Source organism: Mytilus trossulus, chromosome 4 (genome assembly GCF_036588685.1).
Source record: "Mytilus trossulus isolate FHL-02 chromosome 4, PNRI_Mtr1.1.1.hap1, whole genome shotgun sequence".
Taxonomy (NCBI): Eukaryota; Metazoa; Mollusca; class Bivalvia; order Mytilida; family Mytilidae; genus Mytilus; species Mytilus trossulus.
The window spans coordinates 50,784,697-50,802,640 of record NC_086376.1 but is presented as its reverse complement, the minus strand read 5'-3'; the positions used below and the strand labels follow the sequence as shown (position 1 = coordinate 50,802,640).

Here is a 17,944-nt window from a genome sequence, read left to right as displayed (position 1 = left end):
AGATACCAGAGCCAAACCCATAGATCGAAAACAAACCGAAAAACGAAAAAGACAAACAGACAAATATTAATACACATGACACAACATAGAAAACTAGAGATTAAGCAACACGAACCCCACCGAAAACTGGGGATGATCTCTGAAAGTATGTATTGTTTCTTATCCGATCTTTCTAATTCGTGTTTATTATTATGCAATATCTGCAACAATTCTTAAAGCAGTCAACGAGTGTTACAGTATATAAATACTGAAATAAGTTCTAAATATTTTAAGAAGAAGCTCTATTGATTTTTTTATTCAAGCTTTCGATTAACTTTAATGATATCTTTTTTTCAGCACCAGTAAAAAAGGCAAATTTGGATTCATTACTTTTAAGACTGATGACAATGTATGGGAGAGAAAATAACAAGAACTCTCATCCTCTGTACGTGAGATTCGGAGCTGGTCGTTAGGACTTTTAAGGATATCATAAAAATAAACATAATGCTACTTATCCTTGTGTTATTAATCTTATTAATTCTAAATTGACATATTTAATCGTCATATTGACATATGCCAATTGATGCATACCATTTTTCTCGGTTATTCGTACATAATTAATGGAATAACCCTTTAGTCTCTCGCATAAAAATGGGTTGTGCTCTACATCATAAAAAAAGGTATGAAATGACTCAGAAGACTATTAAAATACAAATAAAGGAAGAATGAGATTTATAAATATATAGATATTGATTGACACAAAACTTCTGAAAAAAATCATGACATAGGTCATAGAAAATTTAATAAAAAAAAAAACCCAGAGCAGATATAATGGGTAAAACAAGCAAACATGACTAAAAGAAAAAAAAAGAAAACACATCCTAGTCAAATAAAGACTGATAAGAAACTAAAGACTGTATTACAAAGTCGATGTAGGACTTTCTTTGAGATAGTATGGATCTGGAAGACACAAATAATGCCGCAGAAGCAAAGCGTTATCTTAAAATACAAACAGTTGGAGAATATCGGTCTATGGTTTTACTGTAAGAGGAAACATCCAGAAATGCACCTTTTATGCAAGTTTATACTAAAAAAATGACAAAGTTCAAATATCTCCCAAAAAGAGCAAATATTGATAAAATTAAAAACCCTAACCACATGCACATTTTCAATATATGTACAAACAGCAAGCAAAGTGAAAACTTTCTGGAGGAGGAGTTATCTGAAATATCTATATACAAACGGATGGATATTCAGACTGACAGGGGACGGTAAACAGTTTTCCCCAACTTTCAGCTGCAGGGACATAAAACTGCCTAAGCAACTAATTCCTCAATGACGCGGATTGGTTTGTGTTGGTAATGGTCACATTTAAGCCCCGAAATTTAAGTCCGTTGTTTAACGTTTAGATTTACAGACCAAATAGTCCAGATCAAAGAAAAGATTTTGTTGAAATACGACAAAATTTAGGCCAGGGAAACATAGATCGCAGGTTTCGAAAAAAGATATCTTCTAACCAATACATTATGTTAATAAATCTCTTTTGTCGACATATGCGTTATGTGTATAGCCGGGTAAAATGGCTATTCGACTATATGTAAACCAAGAAGGAAGATTCGCTCCTTAAACTTTTATTTTAGCAGTCCGGCAAGACCGAACAACAAACTCCAAACTAAATGTAATGTAACATAAAAACCATAACAATATATATAAGCATACATAATTAAATGATTAAGCAGATTAACAGATGACAAATTGGAAATAACAATAGATTCAAAGAGTAATTAGTGTCCGACACGTATTTGTAAATTGTAGTCCAAACTGTCACAGATAATGAATAATGAAATAAATAGAGTAAATGCATTTATAAGACCTTTGTCCAATATTATGACACATAATCCGTGTAAATCACTTATGCCTAAATTTACGACAAAGTCTAGAATAATAAAATAAATGCAAAACCTAAAGATACATTAAAACATTTGAATTACGGAAATGTTCTTTAAAAACTAATTTCATGACAAAGTCCCAATTGTCCGGTCATATATGTCTCAAGTCCCATAATTCCCCAAAAAATAATGCCTGCATTTACCTTGATTTTCGTGCTACTTGTGTCGTCATAAAAGGAACGTAATAATTAACGAATATGTTCTTATTTTTATAAAAAGCCAGAAATATCATTTCCCGACAATACTCTAATAATATTACCTTTGATATTAAATATGAATTCCCCAAATGAGTTCCGCAGTTTGATTTTAAACCAAAGTACCTAAAGTCGTGACAAGAAAAGTTTTGCACATAACGTTTAAAGTTGCATGCTTCAGGATACAACGAGGGTAGTGCAACTTTGTGTTAAAAATGCACACAATTTTATATACGTGCACATTTTTAGAAAATGAAATTTACATTTGTTTAAAAACCATGCTATTATGAGACACCATACCTTCCGTGTTTAATTGTACGATTGCTTTGTATGGGATATGCTTATTTGTTCTATAGAGCAGATAATTACCCTGTTTGCCTTTAAACTAGCTTATTATTAAATCACATCAATTTGTTTTATTAGGAGATAATATTCTTGTTTCAACGTGTCAGAAAACAAATTGATTAACAATAAATATTTTTACATCCGTGTCACCGATTTTCGTCGTAGTTCCATATTGAATATAGGATACATATGCATGCAAAAGGTAGGTTATTAAACATATATTTAATGTTTATTTTATTCTCTATTATATCACCAAGGTAAATTTTTATAGTGAATGAGATTTTACAATTTTTCTTCAAGATTATAGTTCATGAACTTTTTAATTTTTGATACCACACTCATATTTCTCATTCAGTATAAGGAAAGAGATATGTAATAGTTCTACACCGAAGGATAGGATTGTCTGGATGAAAAACCCGACGACCTGGCACGTCGTATCCCGAGGTGTATAACTTATAATACTTTCACCCGATGCTTACCCTATATTTGTCAACATTAATTATCAAATGACAAAGAACGGATAGCTTATTCATTGACAGTATCAAACCATGATTATTTTAGATTTGTTTTACATGAAACTCTACTATAAGCCTCCTTCCCTTTTCTTAAGAATAAACCAGCTTTCAAATTCGGACATGCTAAGGAATTAGGGTGTCTGGATTATAACCCGACGACCTAACATGCCCAACAACCGAAAACCAAATACAGATACTACCTTTTTGGGTGACAATCCAGAGAAGGGAGTGGGAGTTAGAATCCCCGTTTTTGTTAATAACAATGCTTTAGAATAGAATCATATGACTGGAATCCAAAGATTTTACCTTCAACGCAAAGGAGTATTTAAATGTTGTTGTTTTTTTATTTGAAAAATATGCTTAAAATATATTTTTCGCAAATGGAATTTTCTAAAAGTGTGTGGTTTTTTTTTAATATATTGAAACAACTTGTAGTGAACACTAATAGTAATTCTAATGTTCATGTTGTTTAAAAAAAAAATCAATTCTGTTGAATAACAATGGACTGTGTTTTGGGGATGTAAAGTAGGGGTTTCCATAATCCCCGCTCGTCAAACCCCGTTGTCAAAATCCATTGTTATTCGTTAAGCCCCAGTCCCACTATACCACGATCGGAAGATTTATAAAATGTTAGACATAAAAAGGCATGTTTTTCAAAAACGATATCAAAATGAAAAATGTAAAAAAAAACGACTTAAATTTCACAGATAATTATTAATTTAATCAAAATTAAAAGAGTTACACATAATACATCAGCAAATAAAGCAGTACTATATATGTAACGCAGTTAAAACAAGGGGGTAAAAAGCAGGAGTTTGGTTTAAATTTAAAAATAAGCATTAAAACCCTGATAAGCATAGCCATTGAAACAGTTTTATAAATTGACCAGTTTTGAACGTGGTATAATCGTAGAGGGATCGTTGTAGAAGCGTAATGAGCGATCCTACTAAAAAGCGCCCGGAAGCACAGGAGAGCGCCCGGGAAAAGAAAAAGTGCCCGGGAAAAGGAAAAAGCGTCCTCGGAAGGAAAATTAGCGCCCGGGAGAATAAGATAATAATATTTTATAACAATATATTTTTTCCTTAAAAAAAATAAATAATCATTGCTTGTTTTGTCCTTAGTATAAATGTGGATACCTTAAGTTTATGGTCAATTTATAAAACTGTAGGTCAGAAATATTGATACCATACCATGAATAAGTGGGTTTATGGTCAATTTATAAAATTATAAAACTGTTTCATGAAAAAGATATAATAATTGTATATCAGCATCTGCTTAAAAAAGTGTTCACCATGCAGTTGCGAAAATATTAGACTTCAGGCACCATATCCACATTTATACTAAGGACAAAACAAGCAATGATTATTTATTTTTTTTAAGGAAAAAATTTATTGTTATAAAATATTATTATTTTTTTCTCCCGGGTGCTAATTTTCCTTCTACAACGATCCCTCTACGATTATACCACGTTCTCATCGCTCTTATTCTCCGATCTGAATATGCTTATCAAGATCTTCTACGCTCAACACGTTCTCACTACGACCATACCACGAGTAATCTGATTGCAACACGATCTCAACACGCGTCCATCCCGATTATTGCAAATTCTTACCACGATTATAATAGGTTCATACAAAATGTACCGCGATCTAACTGTCTTGTTGGATGTTTAATTTTAGTTCTTTTATGTTTCGGAGTGTAGAATAACGTACATTGTGACTGTTACTGAACAAGTACATATTTTTGTTTATGGGCAAGCTGAAGCACGCCTCCGGGTGCGGGGTTTTCTCGGGGAGACCCATTGGTGCCATTTTGCTCTTTAGTCGAGTTGTTGTCTCTTTGACACATTCCCCATTTCCATTCTAAATTTTATATACCGTTTGTATCGACTTTCTAATTTGTTAGGCTTCAATGATGTTTATGAAATAATCAATTTCAAAAGATTTACTCTGAATCTCGCTATTCTAGTTTTTATAACCCGAAGCAGGGATCATAACAAATCCTATAGCTAAGACAATAGTTAGATAGGAAATATATCTCTTTGTTGAAAATTGACGATCATGATGTCACAAATAGCTTCTTTGAATTTCAAAAAAAATCGTTCAATTTCCATTGCATTTTGTGAAATGGACCTACAACATACGCATACTCTGTTAAAAATATCTTTTGATATTATATACTAGTCAACAAAAGAAACGATACACGACTTTAATACAAATTGATCAAAAAGTGTTAAATATAAAACAAAATGAGATACACCTTTTTTAAAAGCTCTCATTTGCAATGTATGCACATGTGATAATGAAAATCAAAACTTGTTGGAAAGTATCTAAATTCCGTGTAAACGATCATAGGGTACAAATTAGTTTTGCGGAAAGTTTAATAAAAAATCGACACATAATTTTCTAAGTACTAAATAAAATTTCAAATTTGTTAAAAAAAATTCAATATGCTAATCAAGTTATGTTCATGTTGTAACTAATGGGTTGAAATATAGTTTTTTCAAATTTTTTGGAAAAAAGTGTTTTTTTGAAATCTAAAAAAATGCAATTTTATTTTTGTCATTTTCGTCTCCAATCAATGCTTTAGATATGAAAACAGCACACAGTAAATTTGGAAACCTTAGGAATAGTTTTAAGATTGTTACCGCTTTTTGAATATCACTTTACGCATACTGTCTATGGTAAATCAGTTGATAATGTAACGATTTCTCTTAGGGCCGAACTTTGCTTAACAAATAAACGAAGAAACTGTATGATTTTTAAAAACAAATTGATGGCAAACACTGTCTTTACCTTAAAATGAGAGGTTGGCATCATTAGTTGGAAATTCTGTTTTAAATTGTCGTTTTTCTGTAAATTTTGTAAAAAAACAAAATCGCGACAAAAAGGTCACGAAAGCAAAACAATATTTTTTTTTAAACGGATTTATATTTCCATAATGATTAAGTATTACTACCTTCAATATTGGTACATTGAACGGAAAACTTCTTTAATTTTTTTATCTTTAATTTGAAAAAAGTCTTGTATCGTTTCTTTTGTTGACTAGTATATGTTTAAACCAATGTCTCTAACTTGAATTTAAATCATGCGATTGATTTTTCCTCTTTCTAATTAAGGAACTAGTCATTTTCTTTCATTGGGGTGGGTTTTTTTTTGGGAAGAGGAGAGGGACAGTGGAATATCTATGATTTTATTCATGTCCCCACCTGAAGAAAGAAATTAATTCAATTTCATTAAAATTTTAACCCCACCCTTCAAAATCAAATCTTAATACTTTTATTCCTCATTACAAAAGTACGTGCATACATTTTTTCTTATCATTCAATAAAATATTGTTTCTATAGTAGATCCAGAGCTTAAAACTGGATAAGTTGTTACCAGCTGTATTTGCCCAAACTTAATTAACTAGGGGTCCATCCTCGTACCTCATTTATGTATATATATAGACAAAACGTGCGTCTGGCGTACCAACCCTTGAACATTGTATATATGAAGAGTTTATTGTCACTTCAAGGAAATGTATTAGGATCAAATGAGCAAATTAAGTATTACTACCAATAATACAGCTATCCGGCAAAAGAGTTGAAGTAAAGTGGAAGAAGCAGTTATAGGCTACAGTACGGTCTCAACAATGCAAAAACTGTCAGATGTAAAAGGGTCGACTTAAAAAAAAAGTAACGAATCAAACGAAAAATTAACTAACGGCATAATTTCCAACAAAACAATTTACGAAAAACATATACATGTATGACAGACTTAAACCAACGACAACTCCTACAGATTCTAGCTGACTTTGAACAAACATATTTTAAAAACAATATGGAAGTTTTAAACATGTAACGATCGCTCAATCGTCCCTTTACCTAGGACAGTTGTGTTACAGTACAACATACCAACACACATTGAAATTCAGTTACAATTTGCAACTCAAAAGATCGGTATGATGCACAAAGCACCCAATAATAAATCGTAAGTATAAACAGTGTCTACAATCAACTTGTTCACATCCACCGCATTTAGTGTAGCTCAAGACGTCATAACTTGAAATAGTCCGAAAACACACAACCGTGTGCAATTCAAAAATATACGTAAACAGTGTATGAAGTATGAAGAATCATCAGTAATTATAACTATACATCTAAACCAGTAAATGTCAGACATGACCTTTATCTGTACTCGACTGTACTGAGTTTTACTCGACTATGCTGAACTGAGATGCTGAATTTTACTTGAACCCAATCTTAACTATCCCTCACTCTATTGATTTGTACTTGAACCTTATCTTCATCATTGAAAAATGTCTGAACTATTACTCGACCAGTCTGAAACAGTCGTAACACATTATTGACCTGTATTCAATCTGTTCTCGACTTAATTAAAAAAAAAATCAGTCTTAACATTACTAGACCAAAATTCTTAACAATACTCCCACCAGTCTGAACCATACTTGACTAACAACCTCTTTTTATTATGATAATTTCAACTGATTATATAACTATCTGTTTAACTGATATGACAACAGCTTCAATAAAGTTTAGACTAATATTTACAGATTTTTACATCCTTGCATATTAATTAACCAAGATACAAAAACGTAGTTAAATTACCAAAATGTTAAGCCTGAGTCTGTGTACAAAAAATACAAACTTATTGTATCTAAAGAGTGGTAACCAAATTTAAGTGATCAGAGGTAAACTATAAATTAATACCCCCTGCTTGGCGAAAATACATTTAAAATAGCACATCTAGTAATAAAAATCAATTGACATCCTTTGTAGAAATTAAATCGCAAGGATTTTAAAATCCAACAGACCAGAACTACACAAGTTTACAGAAGAATGGGATTTCTTTTTACCTATATCAAGGATTGCTATGGAAGTTTTTTAATATCAAATTCTTGATATAGGATGTCGTTTTGAATATCAAAAGAGTTGCTTTATATGCAATTTAAAAAAAATATCATTGCGTTATTCATTCAACTCGAGCCATACATTTAGAATGTAGGACAGAAGTCACAGGACAAAAGTGTTTTGTATTTTTCTTTGATCTATATAATATATATACATAGATACAAGAAGATTTTATATGAGTGTCAACGAGACAACTCTCTGTCCAAGTCACAAGTTGTAAAAGTAAACCATTATAGGTCTTCAACACACCGAACAACAACACTGAACAAGCTATAAAGGGCCCCATAAATGACTAGTGAAAAAAACGAGAAACTAATAACACTTAAGAACCACATCAACAAACGTCATTGAAAACAAAATTGTCTTCTAAAACAATTAATGATCCTCAAATAAATGTTTAGAAAACAATTAGTCAAGGTGGCTTGGTACTTAAATAGCTTCGTGGTGCCAAAAAATATATCCATAGCACGATTAAAATTCGATAAAAGTTTAATTATCAAGGCTTTTGAACGACTTCTTAACTGTAAGACAAAGAAGTCTAATAAATAACAAACTATCATGATGTCAAGATCTTTTTCATAAATCCGAACCATTAAAAACAAGTTATTTGTGAATTTTTGTCCTGTGACTTATTTCCTTTCAAAGTGAATTGTGACTGTTTGTCCGTTTACCCTTTTTTCTACCAGGCCGTTATGATATGATTGAGCACTTTCAATCAAGTAATCACAAAATATATCTGAACATTCAAAAAGTTTGGAATAACAATCAAATTATTTGTATAATGGTCAAAAGTCATAGCATTTTTGTATCAAGTAAATTTCAGACCAAGTGAGACTGACTGAGTAATTATCAGTAGACTCTCAGTACAATTGAGTAAAGATATAGGCCATTTCAGACTTTCACCTATGTGTGATGGATATATACAGCAACACAGACAGTTATGCTGAATTTTTCAAAACAAAAATATTGATTTCATTCCTATAAAACAATTGTTATATATATATCTAGGAATATCATGTAGTAAAGAAGATATGGATATGACTGCAAATGAGACAACTCTATCTCCACAAGAGACCAAATGACATAGAAATTAACATATTACTATAGGTCACCGTGCGGACTTCAACAATGAGTTAAACCCATACCTTATCAACAATGAGTTTAACCCATACCTCATAGTCAGCTATAAAAGGCCCCGAAATGAAAATGTTTAACCATTCAAACGAGAAAACTAACGGCCTAATGTATGTATTTAAAACAAGAGTGCACACGCTAAAATGTCTCGCCTTTTTTACTAATCATAGATATTATGTTGATAGACCAAATATAAAGCTTTATTACAACTGTCACATAAACTCAACATTAACCAAGAAAACAAAACATTGATCAATGAACCATGAAAATGAGGTCAAGTTCAGATGAACAATACCAGGCTGACATGTACAGCTAACAATTCCTCAATCATGACAACAAATATAGTTGACTTATTGCTTACAAATTCAGAAAAACAGACCAAAACACAAGAAATTAACACTGAGCAATAAGCCGTGAAAATGAGGTAAAAGTCAAATAATACCTGCGTAACAGACATATAGGTCATAAAATATTTCCATACACCAAATGTAGTTGACCTAATGCATAAAGTATTAGAAAAATAGACCAAAACTCAAAAACTAAACTTTGACCACTGAACAATGAAAATGAGGTCAAGGTCAGATGACAACTGTCTGCTAGACATGTTCACCTTACAATCATTCCATACACCAAATATAGTAGACCTATTGCATATAGTATAAGAAAAACCAACCAATACACAAAATCTGAACAATAACCACTGAACCATGTACATGAGGTTAAGGTCAGATGACACCTGCCAGTTGGACATGTACACCTTACAGTCCTTCCATACACCGAATATATTAGACCTATTGCTTATAGTATCTGAGATATGGACTTGACCACCAAAACTTTAAAAAATCTTAACTTTTTTTTCAAGTAGTCACTGAACCATGAAAATGAGGTCAAGGACATTGGACATGTGACTGACGGAAAGTTCGTAACATGAGGCATCTATATACAAAGTATGAAGCATCCAGGTCTTCTACCTTCTAAAATACAAAGCTTTTAAGAAGTAAGCTAACGCCGCCGCCGCCGCCGTAGCCCGGGCGTAGCCGCCGCCGGAACACTATCTCTATGCCAAGCTTTCTGCAACAAAAGTTGCATGCTCGATAAAAATGACGTAACACATAAACAAACGACAACCACTGAATTACATTCAGACTCCTGACTTTGGATAAGCACATATGATACAGAATGTGGCGGGGTTAAGCATATTAGCGGGATCCCAACCCAACCCTAACCTTGGACAGTAGTGTAACAGTACAACATAAGTAAGAACTATAAAAATCTATTAGACCACTTTCGAGTTCATCCGTCACCGGCAAAAACTCGTCAATTATGTACGCCTTTATGACGTCATTTACCAGATAGAGGGGGTCGCCTGTATCCCTGCACTATTTACGTTCATCAAGCGTCTCAGTGATCGTCTTTGTGGAGGATAAACTAGAAATAATAGTTGCTCTGTAGGTACTTACTGACAATTCCCTAATGACAGCAGTGCCGAATAATTCGTACAATATAGAATTATAGTTTTCCAACCACTCGTTCAACATTGGAAGGGAAGTGACGACGCCCCTAAACGCACAAATGACGGTGATAAAGGCGCGTATAATTGACGAGTTTTTTTCCGGTGACGGATGAACTCGAAAGTGGTCTGATTTGTTATCAAAGGTACTAGTCCGGCTGATTGGTGGAATTTTGGGTTTGATGATAAAAGCATCAAATTTGGCATGGTAGTAGAGAAAAGTTATCTCAACATTATTAGCTATGGACGGACCCACCTTGAAAATTCAAAATGGCGGCTTTTTTCAAGATGGCCGCCATCATATATCAAAATTAACAGCCGAATGGTGAAATAATTGTTAGGTTCATGATATAGTAGCATAGTAGTAGGGAGGGGCATTCTAAATATTATTAGCTATGGACCCACCTTGAAATTTCAAAATGGCTGCTTTTTTCAAGATGGCCACCAACATACATAAAAATTAACAAATTTGACTAATACTAGGTTACCATAAGATTCTTTTTGGTGCAAAATAGTTTAAATGTAGAGAAACATGGTTGCATTATGAACAAATACGATTTATTTTGTCATTTAAGGTAAAAGTAGTCTTGTAGCTGTATATTTTGTTAGAAATGTCAAAACGGTGTAAAATCATAGATCCCGAATTACCATCAACTTTTTATATATCTGGAAAAAATGTATTTTTTGCCATGAACAGACTAAGGAAAATTTACAGTGTCCTGCTTATAAAAAAAAAATCTGAGATAGATGTAGGAACAGGATATAAAACACATGAAGCAATTTTATAACGATGTCAGCTATAATTGAATGGTTCCCGATTCCGATTAGATTAGAACATTTCATTGACGAAATGGTTCGGCTTTAAACTTGCAGATGCACAATGCAAAATGGCACAACACATGTAGAAATAATTTTTCGCAGTTAAAGATTGAAAGGCATAAAAGCAGAAGAGAAAAGGAGAGAGTGGTAAGAAGGTTAGGACTTAAAGTAAAATAACACGACAAAGTGTTGGCTCTGGAACAATGACAATGACCGAAGATTATTTCTTCTGTGGTGAGTCTTAATGAGATCTACACAAAGCATCTAATTAAATTTTCTATTTTAATTGCATATTCTCCTGTCTGTATGCACACATGCATATTAGAAAACTGTATGGCTTATAACTAACAAAATATAAAGATAACAACATAATGTTACAGGTGGCTCGATCATGTGAATACCAAAATTGAAGCAGATCACATTGGAGACATGGAAAATTCCTGGGCAGTTTTCCACGCTAGTAAAGCCACAGCAGATAGCAATGCACCTTTAGATATCAGTTCACTGGTAGTCAACACTTCGGCGTTGACATGAATATCAATAATGTGGTCATTTTTATAAATTTCCTGTTAACAAAACTTTGATTTGTTTGAAAAACCTAAGGAATTTCTTATCCCAGGCATATATTTACTTTAGCCGTATTTGGCACAATTTTTTGAATTTTGGATCATCAATGCTCTTCAACTTTGTACATGTTTGGCTCTATAAATATTTTGATATGAGCGTCACTGATGAGTCTTATGTAGACGAAACGCGCGTCTGGCGTACTACATAATAATCCTGGTACCTTTGATAACTATATTTACGCATGTTTTAGGAAGAAGCTAAATCGATCGTAATGATTAGATATTCAGTGAATATAGCAAAACAATGTGTTCAATTTCTAAATCCTGGACACCTGTGATCAATTGTGATCAGCCTCTCTATGCACTTGCGAATTCGGTTCAGTGGAATAAGTCAAGTGAACATAGCACCATCAGGAACAGCAGATTCGTTTTTGATAGCGTCTTATGTCTCTAGAACACGACACGTCCATGAGGTAACTGCAAGTGCACTGTACATTCTTATGCAATGATCATACAGGCTGTGTATGGAAGAATGCAACCCTGAAGTAGATATTGATGTTACGTTTGAGGAATGGCGTGAGCTGAGAGAAATTGAAAGTCCACTTTTTCATTCTGGTCGTTAACATTGAGGTTTGAATTGTACATTGCTGTTTTTAATCATTAAGAGAAGGGAACTTCAAGTTATACAAAGATTCTATGACACAGATTATTCCATGGTTCTTTGCTTTAGACCATTCAAACTATGCAAGGTGGTATTCAGTAATTTAACTGAATATGATGGCATTGAATATGATGGCATTGAACGAAACATTCTCAAGTGTTGCAACGGAATTTGGAAATGGCAAGTTTGTGTTGCATAACTCGAATAGTAAACTTTCGTCTATTGCTATAGATCAAGCACACGCCCAAACAATAAACTTGTCAAAGGAGAAGGTGGGGCATTAGGCTTAGCTGAAAATATGGCACAACTTCAGCGTTTAATGGTGTCTGGACTGGAAATGACCAGAGTAATCAACGAATTCCAAACTTCACAAGAATGGATAATAAGAGACCAGAGTAAAGAAGCTGATATTCGACATCATGAACAAACAAAACGTAAACAAGCAGCATTCTCAAACCAAGTAAAAGCTTTGTGTGCCGTTTTTGAGAAAACGGGCAATCCTGTTCAGGAGCAAATACGGAGTGTTGCTGATTCTAGATACACGAGACATTGTTGATCCACGTGTCTGTAAGACTATAAGAAATGTAGAAAATCTTAGAAACAAACAATACCATCAGTTTGTAACTGAAAGACTCAAAAACTGATCAAAGTCGCTATTTGTACCAATAAAACAAACCAAGTTATTGCTGTTCAGTCGACAACAACCGAAGACCAAAACAAAAGACAAACAGCAGATAACATCTTTGAAGCAAAACTGTTCGTTGTTTTCACAATTATATATGTCATGCCAAGTAAGATAAGATAACTGAGATGAATTCTTTCGACATGAAAACCAATCATATCCTCCAGCTGTTTCACAGTTTGGAGAAATGTGTCTATGATAGAAATCTGACATGTTAGTTCCATTGGAAAGATTGTCAGTGCTGCACAAGGAGGCACCAAATGCAGACTTTTTGGTCATAGATGGCACAGCAATCATTAATATGTTGAAACCCCGTGGAAGTAATACATTTGAAGAATAATTTACTGACATTTTCATAGGCGGGTCCAGGGGGGCCCTTGGGGGCATGGCCCCCCTTTCGTGGGAAAAATATGGTTGATTATATAGGGAATCACTGAAGCATGACTGGAGAGGACCCCCTTAGGAAAAGTTCTGGATCCGCCTCGGATTTTTATGTTAAACATACATGATCAGTTGCGTTTTGTAAGTCGACTTGATGTAGTTTGGAATGAGTAATTCTCAAATAGTTTGAAAGCCTCAACAAGATGTAAAAGGTGTGAGAAGACGTGTCCTACCAGATTCAAGAGTTCCAGCAAACTGGGAGGGAACAAAAACAGGTGATAACTACGAAAGGAATTGATGTTCTATGCAGATTACCAAAAGAGATAAGTAAATTATCACCGTGCACATGCGAAGAAGCAGTACACGGATGATGCTGCATGTGTATGATGCTGTAGGAAATGGACTAAAAGCAGTTATATTGCATGCAGAATGTTGATACGGATGTCGTAGTTATTGCAATTTCTATTGTCCATGAAAAGAAGTGCAATACATAACTCTCTTCCATCATAATCTGCTTTACTAGAACATCCAAAACGAGCTGTTTACACGGCAAGCCTTTGTTGGCGGAAATGTCTAGGACAATCTCCCAAAACAGATTCACCGAGTGAATGGGGGTGGCAGAAAGACAAAACACAGATGTGGATTCCTTATTGGACATCCTTGCAACAAGCTGCTTCAGTCCGTTGTAATGAGCTGATAAAGTGTGGCTGTAAAATTGAAAATGGACGTCGTGGAAGATGCAAATGCATGAAGGCTATGCTGTTATGTACAGCACTTTGTAAATGTGGTGCAGAATATGACAGAGACTTGATGGCCAATCTATTATGGATATAATTTGACAACTGAAGAAATGTAATTACTTCCGTGAAGAAATGTGTTTGAACTTTGAAGTACAATTTTATAGAAAAAAAAATAGTTAAAGAATTTAGAAAAGTTTTGGTTTTGTGCATTTAAAAAAAATATGTTTTGGCGGCCATTTTTAAAATGTCCACCATTTTGAAAATTATCAAATAGTGCGGAATAGGGATAGCACTTATCTGAAATGATTCCTTGTGTTTTATTTACTCTAAAAAGATTAGGTTTTAAATTTCCTTGCTTTGTTTTTTTTAAATTTGTGAAATTAATAGCATCTGTCCACCATCTTGAAAATGTCCGCCATTTTGGATTTTTCAGAGTGGGTCCATAGCCTAAATTGAGCACCATATACAGGTAAACCTTTGTGCAAAGTTTCGTGCTTTTGTCATCAAACCCACAATTCTTTCGAAAATATGCACGAATCAGCTGGACTATACACTTGTATTGTAGTTTAATATATATACGCCAGACGCGAGTTTCGTCTACATGAAACTCACCAATGACGCTCAGATTAATAGTTACAGTACTAGAACACACCGGCGAAATTGCGGGCATATACAGCTTGTGAACAGTTGTAGGATGATTTTTTGTTAAAGATATTATGTATGGAGAATTTCATAAAAGGTATCAAAAGCCCTCTCCCATTTTCAAAAGTCCGATATTTGTTTCCTTTCTGTTAAATTCAATTATTTTTGTGTTTCTGGCCTCAGACCACAATTATTCTTCTCCTTTGCTACAATGCATCTTTTGGTAAAAGTCGAATTAAATAAAAAAATGTGCACCGCTTCAAACATGAAATAAATGTAACTGCTTATATGTATAGACCATTATTAGTCTAATAAAATATGCTTCTAGGACAATTCATCGGTGCTATATTTTCTTTTGAAAGCCTTATTAACATGCCAATGGTAGGATATGAATCTTGTATAAATGACTAATACCAACTAAGGCTAATTTGAGGGGTGGTCGGAGGGAGGGGTCCTGATCCCGAAATCCCGGGCTTTAAAACATGAAATTCCTAGATGCAGAATTTAAAGAAATTCATAACCCGAAATCGAAAAATATTTTCTCGGATCCCCGTAAGGATCAATCCCCAAATCCCGCGAGCTTAAGAACACTCGACCCCGACGTCCCGAGAAAGGTCCTGCCTCCCTCTAATCTCTATATCATACTTTCATTTTTTCCAAATTACTACTTTCACTTTCAACAATAAATTTTTATGCCCAATTTATGGGCATTATGTTATCTAGTCTGTGCATCCGTGTGTTCGTTCGTTCGTTCGTTCGTTCGTTCATCCGTCCGTCTGTCCCGCTTCAGATTGAAGTTTTTGGTCGAGGTAGTTTTTGATGAAGTTGAAGTCCAATCAACTCGAAACTTAGTAAATATAGTGTCGATATAGCATCCGAGACACATTCTTGTATAGTTTCTTTCTTCTATCTTCCAATGATTTTCATTCGAGATATAACATACTACTTACGCTACTTACATGTGTTCCTATAGCGTACAGTACAACGAACAAGCTGCACTACGCTGGACCATCTCAACTATTTTCACCTGATCTTTTTGTAGAGGACCATACTGTTACATAGTAATAAAAGTTGGATATGACCATTGCAATGTAGACTTTTAGTTTAAATTCACTACTATGTGTCTTAACCGGTTACTATTAGAAATCCTAGCATGCTGTTTCCTTTTTGGTTAATCGATGTCAGTTTGTTTCCAGGGAAGGTCAGATTCGTTGTTAACCCCGAGGTTTTTCATACTCCTTGATCGTGGCTTTTCAGGTCGTGTAAACTGTTATGTCACGGGGCTCAGAAGATTTCCTATATAATTTTTTTATTGGCAATGCTAAGCTATGCTCATAGGTTAGAGAACACTTTAAAGGATGTTTGATTATATATGATGTATATATTTGTGACAAAAAGTTACATATAAACATATCACTACATGGGTTTCTGGTATCATTTTTTAATGAAATAACTAAATTTACCTGAAATATTAGAAAGATCTTATAGAAAATACTGTTAATTAATCAGATAAAGGTAACTTGACTCTTGACTTATTTTTCAACTTAAAACATTTTTAGGAAGAAATATATCTGCATAAAAATAAGTCAAAGATAAACAAACACTGTACAAGAATAGCAAGATCAGAAGACAAGTGCACATCTTCTAAATCGGGTAGAGACGGATATATAACGCAAAATCATACATGATCATACATACAGGGGCGGATCCAGCCATTTTAAAAAGGGGAGTTCCTAACCCAGAAAAAAAGGGGGGTGGTGGTGTTCTAATTACATGTCCCCATTCAAATGCATTGATCGTCCAAAAAAAGGGGTTCCAACCCCCGGAACCCCCCTCTGGATCCGCTCCTGACATAGATAAATCACAAAGATTCCGTAAAAATAGGTAAACGGACAGAAAGTCACAATAGACAAAAATCACAGGATATAACATCAAAATGATGATTTTGGTGACAACTTGAAATACGAGAGAAAGCCATGATCTCGAAATATTTTCTTTTACTTTACGTATATTTATTTTTTAAGTTTAGGAAATTGTTCACAAGTCTTGATAATATTCAAATTTATTAAATAATTATTTAAAATAATGCAAAGGATAGTACTAGTATTCATTTGCGCCTTCTGCATCAGGGGCTGTATAAAGACGGCCTTTACAAGAAGAAGAAGAGGATGTTGCCTGCAAAATAGCACCAAGGAGGCTATCATTTTTAAATGAAAATTGATGCTATATCTGTATAATATTCACATAAAAATAATTCAAAAAATGACTTTGGTAACTATGATAGTGTTATTGGGCTTATCAAGTTGTTTATTTGTATTGCTTGACTCTAAAATGGGTGTAATTTTGCTATAAAGATTATATAGTAGAATCTGTTTTCATTTAAAATGATAGCCTCCTTGGTGCTATTTTGCCGGCAACATCCTCTTCTTCTTCTTGCGGGACGAAAGGTCATCTTTATACAGCCCCTGATGCAGAAGGCGCCAGAACACGACTGGTACATTGCTGATGGAGATCATAACTTGTAAAACATTTTTGGATTCTTTCTCCAAGGACTTCCTATGCAAATCCTTGCTCTCTCAATTACGATTTTTTTTTATAATATTTGCAAAATTATTTTCATTTTTTTGTCTTTGATTCGAAGCTCTACTGTGATAGTCGAGTTTGGTATAGTTTTACCCCGTTATTGATGATTGATGTCATTGATAGGATTTCAAACTGTTGAGAAAAATCTTTTTTGAATTTTGATGGGCATTTCTTTTTATTCCTGCAAATGTTGTAGAATTAACTAAGCTGGTTTACAACTTGGAGATGCTCCCCCTCAGGTAACATGCAAAGTTCTGTATGGTATTGTATTGATTCAATGATTGTCCATGATTGGCATAAATAATAGACAGAAAATAGTTATCTACACAACT

General features: G+C 33.8%; 1 protein-coding gene across 5 annotated transcripts in view; it reads left to right on the top strand.

Moving 5' to 3' along the window:
- Nucleotides 1–2,324: 2,324 nt before the first annotated feature.
- LOC134715470 (prominin-1-A-like) overlaps nucleotides 2,325–17,944 on the top strand; it is a 103,827-nt gene continuing 88,207 nt past the window's right edge. For 3 of the 5 annotated variants that reach the window (XR_010106726.1, XR_010106725.1, XM_063577655.1), the window contains exon 1: nucleotides 2,325–2,669. The gene's annotated coding sequence lies outside the window, so the exon portion shown is untranslated. Of the gene's footprint in view, nucleotides 2,670–17,494; nucleotides 17,551–17,944 lie in introns of those variants that run through there. The other 2 variants (XM_063577653.1, XM_063577654.1) reach the window with 2 other exon arrangements.